Raw genomic sequence first — 13,623 nt, forward strand, 5'->3', positions numbered from 1 at the left:
TCCGCCCCGCACTGTGTCTCTCTTTCCCCCTCCGCCCCCTCTCCACCAGTGCCACTCTGGGATTCGATCTCGCCCTCTCTCTGGCCTCCCGCGGTTTCACTTGGTCTGGCACGTGCTGGGGCCCTGTCGCTGGTGAGTGCTGGCTCTCCCGCTCTCCCAGCTCGCTCTGCGTCCTCGCAGGGCGCACACCGCCGGCTCGCCCGGCCCAGAAGCGGGAAGTCTACCTGCTGCGCGCGCGGAGCCCCGCTTGCTGCCCTCCGGCCAGCTCCATCCGCTCGTGCCCGGGGATGCTCGGTCACCCCGCTGTCGCCTCTGGCCAGCGGCGCACCGTCTAGGCAGGCCACCTGCCGCCTCAGGCACCGACCGCCTCCCGCAGCGTACGGAGCCACCGAGGTAAGTGTCCCCGTGCTCCTACCTGGCCTCCCGTTGCTTCACGGCCGCCCTGGCTGGAGTTGAGTGGAGAAGCGAGGCGGCCACAGGGAGGCCAGCCTGCGGCCGCCTTCTTTTTCAAAGAGTGGCCGGACGGCCCAGTAGGCCCCTCTGGCGGTCGCTGCGCGTCCGCTGCCGCAGGCCCCGCACAGGCCCGGAACTCGGCGTTTCGGGACTCCCGGTCCGGCGGGGTCGCGGGCGGGGCAGCGCGGCTTCCCCTTTAAGGCCGGAGCCGCTCGTCGCCTTGAGTGTGAGGGTGTGTGAGTGTGCGGCGTGCGTGTCTCCTCCTCCCCGAGTGACACAGCAGTGAGAAATGCCTATCAGTAACTTAAAGCCCCAAAACTCCACCTTCCGGGCGCGCGGCGCGGAGCCGGGCGGTGGGAATGGAGCTAGCAGACTGAGGCCGCCGCTGCAGCGCCGCCGGCATGAACTTGGCCGCGAGGTGAAGCGGCCGGCGGCGGGCGGGCTCGGGGGCACCGGCCGCTAGCCGGGGGAGATCTGCCACCCAGCCGGGCCGCTCGGCGGGCGCTGGAGGCCAGGCTGCCCTCGCCGGCGGCAGTCTGCCCCTTGGGCACTGCCCCCGCCGCCGCTGCCGCGGGAGCTCCGCAACAGAGTAAGGCTGAGGGCGGGCGTGGGAGGTCCGAATGCTCTGGGGGCGCCGAGCTGCACTTGTGGCCCCCACTTGTGGCCTGAGTCGAGCAGGAGCGCAGACCCCGGGTTACTGAGGGCCAGGGGACCCTGAAGTTTGCTCCAAGCACACGGCCCACCTGGCACTGCGCGCGGTCGCCCCCTTCTCTAACTGGCCGGGCCGAGCGGAGCACACCTCGCATCGCCCGGGACCGTGGCCTGTGCCTGCACCCCGGCGCCCGCGGGCTATCTGGAATCGGGCAGGGGCAGTCAAGCACTGAGGAGGGAAGGCAGAGGGGCACGGGCCACGAGGGCTCCCCCGGCCGCCCTGGGCCACCAGGAGCCTCCCGCTCGGTCCTGGCGCACCTAGAGCCTCTCACTGTCAGGATGCCACTGGCGACGCTGCCTTCGCATCCCGGCTCCCAGAGCCTGGACCAGTCGGCAGTGGGTGCTGGGCGCAGGATTCACCCCCCACCCCCACCCGTAGCCAGTTTGCCGCCACCGAATGGGAGTGTGTAGTGTGCGCGCGCCGAGCCCGCCGCCTCTCGCTCCCTTCCCTGCCAAATTCTCCTCTGGAGAGCAGCTCCGAGCAGAGCTGGCGGCCGGAGGCAGCCCCGGCTGGGCTCCTGCCCGGAGCTCCCGGCGCCCCCGCGACCCGAGCTCCCAGGCCTCGGAGCAGCGGCAAAATCCAGCGCCAACAAGGGTGGGCGGGAAGCCCCCCGGAGCGCCGCCAAATACTTTTCACGGCCAGTTGGCTCGGCCAGGCTCCATCCCGAGGCACCGTGTCGGAAGCCTCTTGGAAAGCTGGCCGTACCGTCTGATTTTGATTCGTGATTAAATGCGGACTGAGTAGACACTAATAGGATTAGATTGCAGAAAACTGCCCTGAAGTAGTCGGAACCTGAGCAAACAGACGCACTTCGGGCCGGGGTTTTGCCCCGTCGTGCCCCTGCAGCCGGGTGCGGCCGTTTGGGCCGCCCCGATTGTAGGTGTGAGTGTGTACGCGGGCGGGAGCACAGGATGGCTCAGGGACGTGGAGAGAAGCGACTTCACTTGCTGAGGTGGCTTGTCGTTGTTCGGCAGCAGAAGGAATTCCCCCCAGGGCGCCGTCCCCACGGCGAACGTGCCATTTGCAGGTAGCCGATCAAGACCAGCTCCCGGACTTTGTGAGGGCGAGCGAGCCGGCTGTACGAGAGGCTGCCTCGTTGGAACAAAGACGCAAACTCTCCCCAAGCCTGAGCAATTTCGAAAGAGTTAGCTGGGAAGAGGAGAGGGCCCGGGTCTCCCAGGGGATAACCCGCAGGGATCGCGCCGCCCAGCCTGGGTCCCGCGGCCGGGGCGATCCCGTTCCCAGGCTTTGGCGAGCCAGCAAGCAGCATCTCAACGGGGCAGCCCAGCCTTCCGCGGGCGCGGGCCCTCACCCGAGTGTTCGCGGACTGGGGGGTCGGCCGCGCTCCCGCTGGGGCTTCCTGGCCGCCACGGTCGCTTGGGGCTCCCCAAGGCCGTTCAGCTTCATCCCTCACCCCGCCTCTTCTTGTCTTTATAGATTCCCCCCCTCCCTCCCATCCCCGTCGCCGCCAATTCGCTTTATAAAAAGCCCCTTTGTTTCCCTGGAGGCTAGAGAGAGGGAAGGGGAAAGGGACGCAGAGGCAAGGGGCGGGGGCGGCTGCCTCCCAGTGGCTTCGAGCGGCTTGGGACAGGAGGGCAAGTGTAGGCGGTGGGGGAGGGCGCTGGGTCTCGAAGCCACTCGGCAGGAATCTCGGAAGGTGTGGGGAGCCTCCGGCTCCTGGCGCTGGGAGTGCGCCGGGCAGTCCCGCCGTGGACACCCGGGGCCCCCTGCCGCCTGGACGGCTGGGCGTGCGGCTAGGCTTGCGGGCTGGCGCGGGGGCCAGAGGCTGCACACGCTCCGCGGGATGGGCGGACGCTGCTCGCCGCTCGCCGCTGCACTGGCCGGTCCCGGGCATAGGGGGAGCCCTTGCCTCAGTTTCGCTTTGCAGCCCGCGCCCCTGGCCGTTAGGACTCGGGGTGGCTATCGCACCTGCTGGTGGCTGAGACGACGGCTGAAACGATGGCGGCGACTCTGAGGCGTTCGCCACCCCGCGACTGCACCCTTCCCTCCCCCTGCACCCTCCAGCCGCCCGAAGCCTCCTCCACAGGGGTTCAAACGCTCCGCGGGGCACCTTTGCATGGAGGGAGGGAGTCGGGACTGCCACCTCCCCTCCGAGGTTCGTGCAGCCCGGGCAGGCAGTGGGGACTAGGGCGCACCTCTGGACTGTGAAGAGTCGGCCGCCTGAGTAGGGATCCAAGGGCGGGCACTTGGGGGTGTTAAGAACCCACGGGTTCCCGGCATTAGTTGGAGTGAGGATTCAGCCGGCTGGTATCCCTGACACCTGCCCTGCCCCACCCCACCACCCCCCCACCCCCACCCCCAAACTTGCGGGAAGTCGGTTTTGCGCTGAGGAATGTTCAACGTACTGTTTACGGTAACCTTTAGCCAGACTGTAGGCCTGACTGGCCCCGCCCCCACCCCCCTGACGGGTCCGCTGGTTTACTTGTGAGGTTTGTTCAGAAATGGAATACTGGCCATAAGAAAAATTGACAAATCAGGATAAGTAGGCGGGGCCCGAACTCGACTGGTCGGTCTCCTGAGCAGATTCCTCCAGATCTCTTTGGCCCGCCTCCACCCCATCTTCCCGTTTAATCTCCTGGCCACGTAGTATGCGTGCCTTTTCACGTGTCCTTCCCCTACTGCACTCTCCTCCGATCTCTGGAGGGTATTCGTAACTGTTGATCCGACGTTTGTTCTCTGGTCTTTGGAATAGAAGGAGAAGCGTTAACTATCCCCACCCTCGAAACATACACATCCCCATTGCATCTAAAAACCACAGGAAAGTACTCAAAGGGTAAACACGGGGTCTACCTTCTCCTCCCCCTTTGTGCTTCCCTTCTGGAACAAGATCATTGGCAAATAAAGCTGCTGATGTGCGAGATGGAACATATGGTGCCTCCGTAAGAGAGAAGCTGAAATGGCCTTGAACCTGCCGGACAGACCAGCTGTTTGCTGCCAGCCTGAGCAGCTAATCAGCGATTTCCCCTTAAAGTAACAGCCCTCCTTTCTCTCTGTGACCACTGTGCATATTAAATACGATATTCTCCAGAGGAGAAACGTCATGGGCGCCTATATTGCTTTGTGCTTCGTTAGTTCTGCAAAGATCGTCCCTGGCCCTGAGAGCCTTTGGCCTCGTCCCTGCCCTTGGCCTCGTCCCACGCGTGCCTCCACTGCTTGAGCGTGTTACCTTCAGCACTGGTTGTATGAATGTTGCTCAAAGTGGAACTTGGGAAGGAGGCGGGAGAAGGGAAAGAGAGCCAGACTGAAAGATTCCAAGATGCCCAGAAGGGAATCTCTGTTTTGTTGGTACTGGCTTTAGAAAAACGAGCAATTCTCTCCCCACCTCTTAAAAATATCACAAAGAACTGCAGCTTTTCTTTTTAAGATCTCCTTAGAAAGCATTGTCTTCTGCCTGGGACCATTTCCAGTTTTCCTTCAGTACAATGTGTTTGAGAAGGTGGGGGTGGGGGGTAGAAAACAATTTGGCATTAGAAAAAGAAAGACTTGAGGAGATACGAGGAAATTCCATGTTAGGAAATCATTAGCAAAGGGTGACTTCTGTTTTCCTGCCACTGACGCTGACAGTGACACAGATGTGTGGGTTGAAATAGGAACGTCATTGAATTTTTAAGCTCAACTAGGAAATAGCCTGTTGCTGGGGTGGGGACGGGGGCCATACATTCACTGCATGTTAGGGTAAGAGATTTACCATGGTTGATTCTTTGCACTGAGGAAAGGGATTTTGTCAAGGTTGGCCAGCACATTTAATATCATTTTTTTTTTCCTTTTAAGCGGATCACCTAAAGGCTTAAAATATGCCTGTTAGTAGATTCTCCCTAGGAAACTCAACTGCTGTTTCAGTTTTTGAAATGGGCAGAAACTGATCTTGGGCAAGTGGTTCTTCTGACAGCAGAAGAACCACTCGCCTTCTTTAAAGGGGCTTCCTATCTGCCGTAAACTTTTTCTAAGATTCTGATTTTTTTTTTTCTGCTGTGATGCATTCGGGAGATCATTAGCCTAAGAGCTGGGAAACTTGTGTTCTAGAACAATATCCCCACTAACTGGCACAGTGATCTTGGGCAAGTCCATCCTTCCTCCTTGTCCCCCTCCCCCCACCATGACCTTGGAGTCCGAGTGCCTTCCAGCTCTAACATTCTGTGATTTATGAATGAAATAGTCATTTTGTGGGGAACTGAAATACTATTGGGGTGGGGGCGGGGCCTAGATAGGTAAAGAAATGGAGCTGAGATTTTGAGGAGCAGCAAGAAAAGAGAGGAAGAAAACAAGGACAGAAGGTCGATCCAAACAACACAGAAGTGGAAAGTGTTCCCTCTCTGTGTCTTTCACCCATGTGAACTTCTAACCCAGAAGCATGGATGCTGGAGGCTGGAAAGCAACCTGCAGGGCTTCCTGTCTGGTACCTCTAATCTCGTGATCTGAGGACCTGCTGATGGCTGGCCACTTCATCACTGGGTTGGTTTCCAGATAACGGGACTCAAGGTCTTTGAAATTAGACTGGCATGTCTCCAAAGGACTCATCTAGTATAGAACAGATTTGGTGCTTTGCAGTTAACTTAGTCAAGGTTTCAAGGACAAAAAGGCCTTCCCCCTCCACACATGTGCCCCACTGGAGTATGAGCTCTGTACTCACTGCTTCCTAGTCCAGCCAGATGTTTTAAAAATCACATTTCCAAATTGGAGGACACAGCAGCCATGTAAGAATCTGCCACTGTCCTGCTTGATGTTAATATTGATTTTTTTCTTTTTTTTTTTTTTTACCTATCACATTATGAGGGAGGACCTTTTGTCCTCTGAGCTCTCTGGCAATTATTTTGCTGCCATAAATGTTGATACACATATAATGGATGTAACTAAAAAATCTCCTTATCCAAGCAGAAAAGGCTGAGTGTTTGTTGGAGCAGATAGAATGCTGAGAGCGTGAATAGACCGACCCAGATGTGGTTGGGGAGGGAGATAAATGATCGGGGAACAGGAGTCACTTACTATGGATCAGCACAATAAACCAGTTCCCATCATACACCTCTCAGAACGCCAGCCACTGGGGTAACCTAGGCAGCAGCAGTCAACTGTACGGGAGGAAAGCAGCGTCACCAGGCTCAGTGGGAACAATCTGATTTTGCAGACCCTGAGTCCTGAACTTTCTTCCGGACTTTGAGGCGACAAACTTCATTAATCTGTACGAACCTGACTGAGTTTTATGGCAGTGCTTATTACTTGTTTCTATCATCACTGTGTCATAATTTCATCTGCAAGTGTCGCAGAGGAAGAACATCGGGCTCCGGGGAGGCCTTGGGCAGTTAGTGGGGGAGGGATCCCTGAGGAGATGAGGGGCTTGGCTTGTGTTACACTATTTACCTGCCAGGATTTCAGTGCATCGTCCCATGGGGTCCTGCTCGCAAGAGACCAGCCTGGCAGCTGAAGCACCAGGAGCATTTTCTGCAAGGGGAGGGGATAGAAAAAAAAAAACAGTTGGATTCCCTCCCTCTCCCACTCCATTGCTTTCTTCTTTCTCCCCATTCAGAGAAGCTCCCCAATTTCATCTGACCTCTTCATAATTCCCAAAGTGATCAGATTTGTCACTGTGGGGTGAGGCATAGTGGGGGGCTTTGCTGACTATTGGCTCCCCAGAGTGAAGCCTTCCAGGGACAGGGCTTAAGTCCTGCCGTGGCTGCCCTCTGACCCACGCCATGCCCCTGGGCACACAGCCCAGCCCCAGCTTTGATGGGACATCCCAACCACCTTCCCCTCCCAGGGTGCCCTGCTGCTTGCTCTGCCCAGTAAGTAACCCGTTAAGTGGGAAATGCTGCTTTCCTAAGACTGAGAATTGTTCCAGAAGGCCCAGAGGAGGATGAGCTGAGCGTGAGCTTCCACCCTGCGCTTCTTCCTCTCGTCCGCCTGTGGGAAGATCTGGACTTGATTTCTGCTGCTTCTAGAAGAGGCCTGTGAAGGCCTTAGGGCCTGAGCTATTGAATGATATCTGCCTTAGAAGGACCCGGTGACCCCGGCTTGTGCGCTCTTCCATCTCTGGAGAGGAAGTGTGGGCCTTTTGGAACTAAAGGCCTGATGACAGCTCTAAGTTGTCATCCTGAATGCTTCAGACAATTTCAAGTCCTCTGTTCAGCTGTCCCGAGCCCTCTTCCCCATCCTTAACAGTGCTTTTCCATTTTGCCAGTGTTTGAACCTGAACACCCCACGTCACACGAACAGCACAGGGGACAGGATCCAGCCTTGCTTTCCTTTTTGGAGACCCCCTGGCCAGGTGACCCCAGTTCCTGCAGAGAATTGTCACGGGTAAACTAATGTACCTGCACACTCAGATGCTTACAGAATGTTCAGGATGGAAGAGGAAAGTCCCATGGGTGCTAAGCAGGCATTCCAAACTTAGTACTTACCTGAGAGTGGGAGACTGGACTTCTCTTTCTTTAGGGCTCCCCTCACTGTGCAACCTCAGGGAAGTCGGGCCTCCTCTCTGGGCCCTACTTCCTCTTCTGTAAAGTCACAGGGCTTTTCCCTTCCAGCTGAAATCAGAGGTTGTAAGTGAAGGATCAGACAGGGCCAAGGCTGTGGTGCCTCCGAAAGGCGTGTGTCACATCTTGTTTTCAAGTTGCTGATGGAGTGTGGGGCCATCAGCCCCTCGGAGGGCTTGGCTGGGTGGGCTTTGTTGGCAGTGGCAGGGGTTGTTTGGGTTTTGTTCTTAATGAGATCTCAGTGTGTAAGATCTGCACCTGGAGGTTGCAACGCCGACTTTGGAATTTTAAGTGGGACAGTAGTTTCAGTGCGGTTGCCAATGTCACATGCTTTGCGTGTCTAATTCTCAAAGACTGGTGAGCTTTATGCTGGGTTTGGGGAGGAGGGCGTTTCTAAGCCGCTTGTCTGTCAAGGATTAATTTAACCTCTAATTACTACATTTTCTTCTCAGTTTGCCACATGAACATGTAACAAAAGCTCAAAGAAGTATGCCATTTCATTTTGCCACCACTCTCACATCCATATGGAGGGATATGGAGTCAAATAGGACACACTTGGTGTTAAAATAATGGTTCTGACATTCGAGTAAAAGTGAACAGTCTGGTTGTTCCTAGCGATCTGCCAGCGATGGGGTACAGAGCATTATGGTTATATGTTATGATATTATTGTGGTCCTCGCAGCCACAACCCTCAAAATGAGCCCTGAAAATATGGAAAGTGTCACTGCACTAATCCCAGCGGGGCAGCCAGTGCTCCAACTTATGGCCTATGTTTTGTCTTTGGCGCATGACTAATGGTCTGCACAGGAGGGGAGCCTGGGAGCCCATCCTGTCCTCTAATAGGGCAGGTGGCAAGGTCTGGTTCCTCAGCAGAGGTGAGGCCATTATCAAATTGGAGCCTCCCAAGGGCCTGCTCCTGAGGCAGAACCCGTTCAGAGTGCAGTGACAGTGAAATTGCAGGATTAAGCTACAGGGATGCTCCGAGCAGGCGGCTCTCCTTCCCCCTCCATTGCCTCTCCCACTGGAGCAGCAGCCCCCTGGCAGCCTTGCAGGTCTCTTTATCCCCAAACAGCAGCAGTGGCTAATAGAGACCCCTTCCCCACCCCAGGGTGGCTGGGAAGTCTGGCTTCTCAGACAGGAGTCTTTCACATCTGGACACACGAGCTGGTTGTGGGGCCTTGCCCGGGGAAGTCGTGCAGAGCTGAACTTGTGCACACATACACACTCTTGTCTCAGAAGCTGAGAAGCATGATCCTGGTTCATTTACACACACACACACACACACACACACACACACACACACACACATGATCCTGGTTCATTTACACACACACACACACTGTTTCAGAAGCTGGTTCATTTACACACACACACACACACACGATCCTGGTTCATTTACACACACACACACAGTCTCAGAAGCTGGTTCATTTACACACACACACACACACACACACGATCCTGGTTCATTTACTTACACACACACACACACACTGTCTCAGAAGCTGAGAAGCATGATCCCTGTTCATTTCCTCCCTGAAAGGGGAGGCCCTTTGCCTTTTAGAACATGCTTTGACCCAGAAGTTGAGAACTAGAAGCTGGCACTGTCTCTCTTAGTACCCTCAGTCTGTCCTCTCTGGAAAGTGGGACCCAGACAGAGAGGGCTAGGTCTGAAACCCTTGCTCCACCCATGGCTGAGGACAGCCTGCCTGGCCTTTTCAGTCATGCATTTGGATTGGTCCTTTGCAAAATTCTAAGCACAGTAGTTTGGGTTCAGTGCCCCAATTTGCCCCTTCCTGCATCCTAGATCTGCCCACTCGCCCTTACCTGAAAAGGCACCGTCCTCACCCTCTGTGCCTTCATTTGATTCTCTTGTGCATGTGTGTGCTAAATCGCTTCACTCTTGTCCAGTTCTTTGCGACTCTATAGACTGTAGCCCACCAGGTTCCTCTGTGGGATTCTCCAGGCAAGAATACTGGAGTGGGGTGTCATTTCCTGCTCCAGGGGATCTTCCAGAGTCAGGGATCAAACCCTTCTGCAGCTCTTATATTGCAGAAAAAGCTCTTATATTGACCACTGAGCCCTGTGATTTCCTTACTAGGGAAAATCTGGAACCTCTTACTGGAATTATGGGATGTAATTGTTGTCATTCCTTGGTGAGCATCTGCTCTTCAGGGTACAGGTAGGAGGGGTTCAACAGTTAGAAAGCCCCTTTTTGGGAGCCCCTCCCCAGCCCCATGGCATCCTGCCCACATAAAGCTGGTTCTGTCCTTGAGACTGGAACATGGCCAGGACCACCTAACTGCCAAGACTCTTCTGAGCTTAATTTCATGGAAGCCAACCCTGGCTGGTCTCTTGAGTCCCAGTTCAGTTCAGTCACTCAGTTGTGTCCGACTCTTTGTGACCCCATGGACTGCAGCACACCAGGCCTCCCTGTCCATCACCAGCTCCGAGAGTTTACCCAAACTCATGTCCATTGAGTCGGTGATGCCATGCAACCATCTCGTCCTCTATCATCCCCTTCTCCTCCTGCCTTCAATCTTTCCCAGCATCAGGGTCTTTGCAAATGAGTCAGCTCTTCGCATCAGGTGGCAAAAGTATTGGGAGTTTCAGCTTCAACATCAGTCCTTCCAATGAACACCCAGGACTGATCTCCTTTAGGATGGACTGGTTGGACCTCTCTGCTGTCCACGGTACTCTCAAGAGTCTTCTCTAACACCACAGTTCAAAAGCATCAATTCGTCAGCGCTCAGCTTTCTTTACAGTCCAACTCTCACATCCATACATGACCACTGGAAAAACCATAGCCTTGACTGGATAGACCTTTGTTGGCAAAGTAATGTCTCTGCCTTTTAATATGCTGTCTAGGTTGGTCATAACTTTCCTTCCAAGGAGTAAGCGTCTTTTAATTTCATGGCTGCAGTCAACATCTGCAGTGACTTTGGAACCCAAAAAAAAGTCTGACACTGTTTCCCCATCTATTTCCCATGAAGTGATGGGACCAGATGCCATGATCTTAGTTTTCTGAATGTTGAGCTTCAAGCTAACTTTTTTACTCTCCTCTTTCACTTTCATCAAGAGGCTCTTTAGTTCTTCTTCACTTTCTAGCATAAGGGTGGTGTCGTCTGCGTATCTGAGGTTGTTGATATTTCTCGCGGCAATCTTGATTCCAGCTTGTGCTTCTTCCAGCCCAGCGTTCCTCATGATTTACTCTGCATATAAGTTAAATGAGCAGGGTGACAATATACAACCTTGACATACTCCTTTTCCTATTTGGAACCAGTCTGTTGTTCCATGTCTAGTTCTAACTCTTGCTTCCTGACCTGCATACAAGTTTCTCAGGAGGCTGGACAGGTGGTCTGGTATTCCCATCTCTTTCAGAATTTTCCACAGTTTATTGTGATCCACATAGTCAAAGGCTTTGGCATAGTCAATAAAGCACAAATAGATGTTTTTCTGGAACTCTCTTGCTTTTTTGATGATCCAGTGGATGTTGGCAATTTGATCTCTGGTTCCTCTGCCTTTTCTAAAACCAGCTTGAACATCTGGAAGTTCACAGTTCACGTATTGTTGAAGCCTGGCTTGGAGAATTTTGAGCATGACTTTACTAGCGTGTGAGATGAGTGCAATCGTGCAGTAGTTTGAGCATTCTTTGGCATTGCCTTTCTTAGGGATTGGAATGAAAACTGACCTTTTCCAGTCCTGTGGCCACTACTGAGTTTTCCAAATTTGCTGGCATTTTGAGTGCAGCACTTTCACAGCATCATCTTTCAGGATTTGAAATAGCTCAACTGGAATTCCATCACCTCCACTAGCTTTGTTTGTAGTGATGCTTCCTAAGGCCCACTTGACTTCACATTCCAGGATGTCTGCCTCTAGGTGAGTGATCACACCATCGTGATTATCTGGGTTGTGAACATCTTTTTTGTACAGCTCTTCCGTGTATTCTTGAGCCCCAGATCATACCTAAAATGATTCCTGACTCTCTAAAGCAGGGTCAGCTCTTTGCCTTGTGGGGCTCACGGACTTCTTTATGAATTATATGCAATGCTGTGTCTAATTTCAGGGGCTCATAGACCTTTCTGGAAGCCATTCATGGCTCCCTCAGGGATCGTTTGAGATGGGTTAAGAATGTTTCAGCGTGGCACCTTGGGCTGTGCCACATTGTGGCCTCATTGCTGGTTACCATTTGGGCAGAAATGCTGTGCTGTGGTGGGAAGAACAGTGAGTTTTTGCCATTGGTGCCATGTGTTGAGCACCTGTGGGATTTGTTCAAGTTCATGAAGCTGCCTTCAGTGTCTTCATTTGTCAGATGGATGTATGAGAAGGCCAGCTCTACCTAGCTTAATGGTATCATGGCAGATTCCAGCAAGATGGTGTTGGTAAGCTGGTCTTACAAACAGCAGGTGTGGGCACGCTCTCGGGTTGCTGATTGGTTACTCTTCATTTTGCCTTCCAATTTGGCCCAAGAAATTAAAGAAAAGTAGGTCTCTTTAGACATGAGTGTCCTTTTGTCCTTTTCTTTGAGATCGTGTAATTTACACGCAGGCAAGTTAGCATAAAAGAGTCTGGCTTGGGAAGGATAGGGCATGTGTGTCTTGGGATTTAGACAGTTCCCAAGGCCATGCCTGGTTAAGGGTCCTGCTTGCCCAGCCCTCTGGCTCTTGAGTGGGGCCAGGGGGTGTGGCCCAGCACCGTGGAGGAGGCTCCATGTCTGCCTGCCATGGAAATTAGCAGATGGGATCTGCGAAGGGGCTTGGGCTTTCCCTGTCCTTTATAAAGAGCAGTGCTGGTTGGCTTTGGACTGGATTGCAGACAGACTGAGGTGTCCCCACACCCTTTCTTTCTTTAGTCGAACCAGCCGATTCACCAGGTTGGCATAGTGGAGAGGATGATGAACATGGGTGCTCAATACCGGCTTTTCTGGAGTGTCTCGGCCTTAGCTTCATTGTTTATCTGGAGGGGAGGAATCGTACAGGCCCCTGGAAAGCAGATAGCTGAACGTTGAAAGATACTGAAAGTGTTAGTTGTTCAGCCATGTCTCTTTGGGACCCTATGGACTATAGCCCACCAGCTTCCTCCGTCCATAGGATTCTCCAGACAAGAATACTGGAGTGGGTAGCCATTCGCTTCTCCAGGGGATCTTCCTGACCCAGGGATTGAACGCAGGTCTCCTGCATTACAGGCGGATTCTTTACCAACTGAGTCATCAGAGAAGCAGATGCCACCTGGTAATTTCATATATCATCACATCATCAACTGAAACAGCAGTGCTTCTTCAATCAGAAAGTATGGCAGTTTCTGTTTGCCCTTTGGCAGATTCCCTGTTTGCAACCAAATTTCTGAGTCTGGGAGCATCCCTAGTTCCACAGTGGGAAGAATATTCATGTAGGGGTTGACCAACTTGTGCTCCAAGTCCAGTAGAAGCCTCAGTTTCCCCATCCGTACAGTGAAGGGATTGACGAGGGGAATCTGAACGCTCTGCCCCCCTCTGCCATTTCATGCTTCTCTGGTTGCCAGGCTTCCCTGGTGGCTCAGTAATAAAGAATCTCCCTGCAGTGCAGGAGACCCGGGTTCGATCCTTAGATCAGAAAATACCCTGGAGAAGGGAATGGCTACCCAATGTAGTATTCTTGCCTAGAGAATCCCCACAGACAGAAGAGCCTGGTGAGCTAGAGTCCATGGGGGTCACAAAAAGTCGGACATGACTGAGCAACTAACACTTTAATTACAATATTTGAAAAGCAGAAATCATAATTTGTGTTTGAAACGACCCGAGGCTTGAAAGCGTGGGGGTTTTGTTTTAGTTTGGTAGGTGGAGACTGTGATTGTTACAGAGAAGACTTGCAGAAGTTTGGGTAAAAACAAAAAGTGGATATGGATTTATGTAGGGCCAAAGAATGGGCTTTCCTGATAGCTCAGTTTGTGAAGAATCTGCCTGCAATACAAGAGGCCCCGGTTCAATTCCTG

General features: G+C 53.5%; 1 protein-coding gene across 4 annotated transcripts in view; it reads left to right on the forward strand.

The window, feature by feature from the left end:
- The first annotated feature begins 815 nt into the window (after positions 1–815).
- The window catches only part of MAMLD1 (mastermind like domain containing 1), a 126,821-nt gene continuing 114,013 nt past the window's right edge, over positions 816–13,623 (forward strand). For all 4 annotated transcript variants that reach the window (XM_055393632.2, XM_055393633.2, XM_055393634.2 and 1 more), the window contains exon 1: positions 816–1,042. The gene's annotated coding sequence lies outside the window, so the exon portion shown is untranslated. The remainder of the gene's footprint in view (positions 1,043–13,623) is intronic.

This window comes from Moschus berezovskii, chromosome X (assembly GCF_049115385.1).
Source record: "Moschus berezovskii isolate FMDL1 chromosome X, NW_MosBer_1.0, whole genome shotgun sequence".
NCBI classification, from domain to species: Eukaryota; Metazoa; Chordata; class Mammalia; order Artiodactyla; family Moschidae; genus Moschus; species Moschus berezovskii.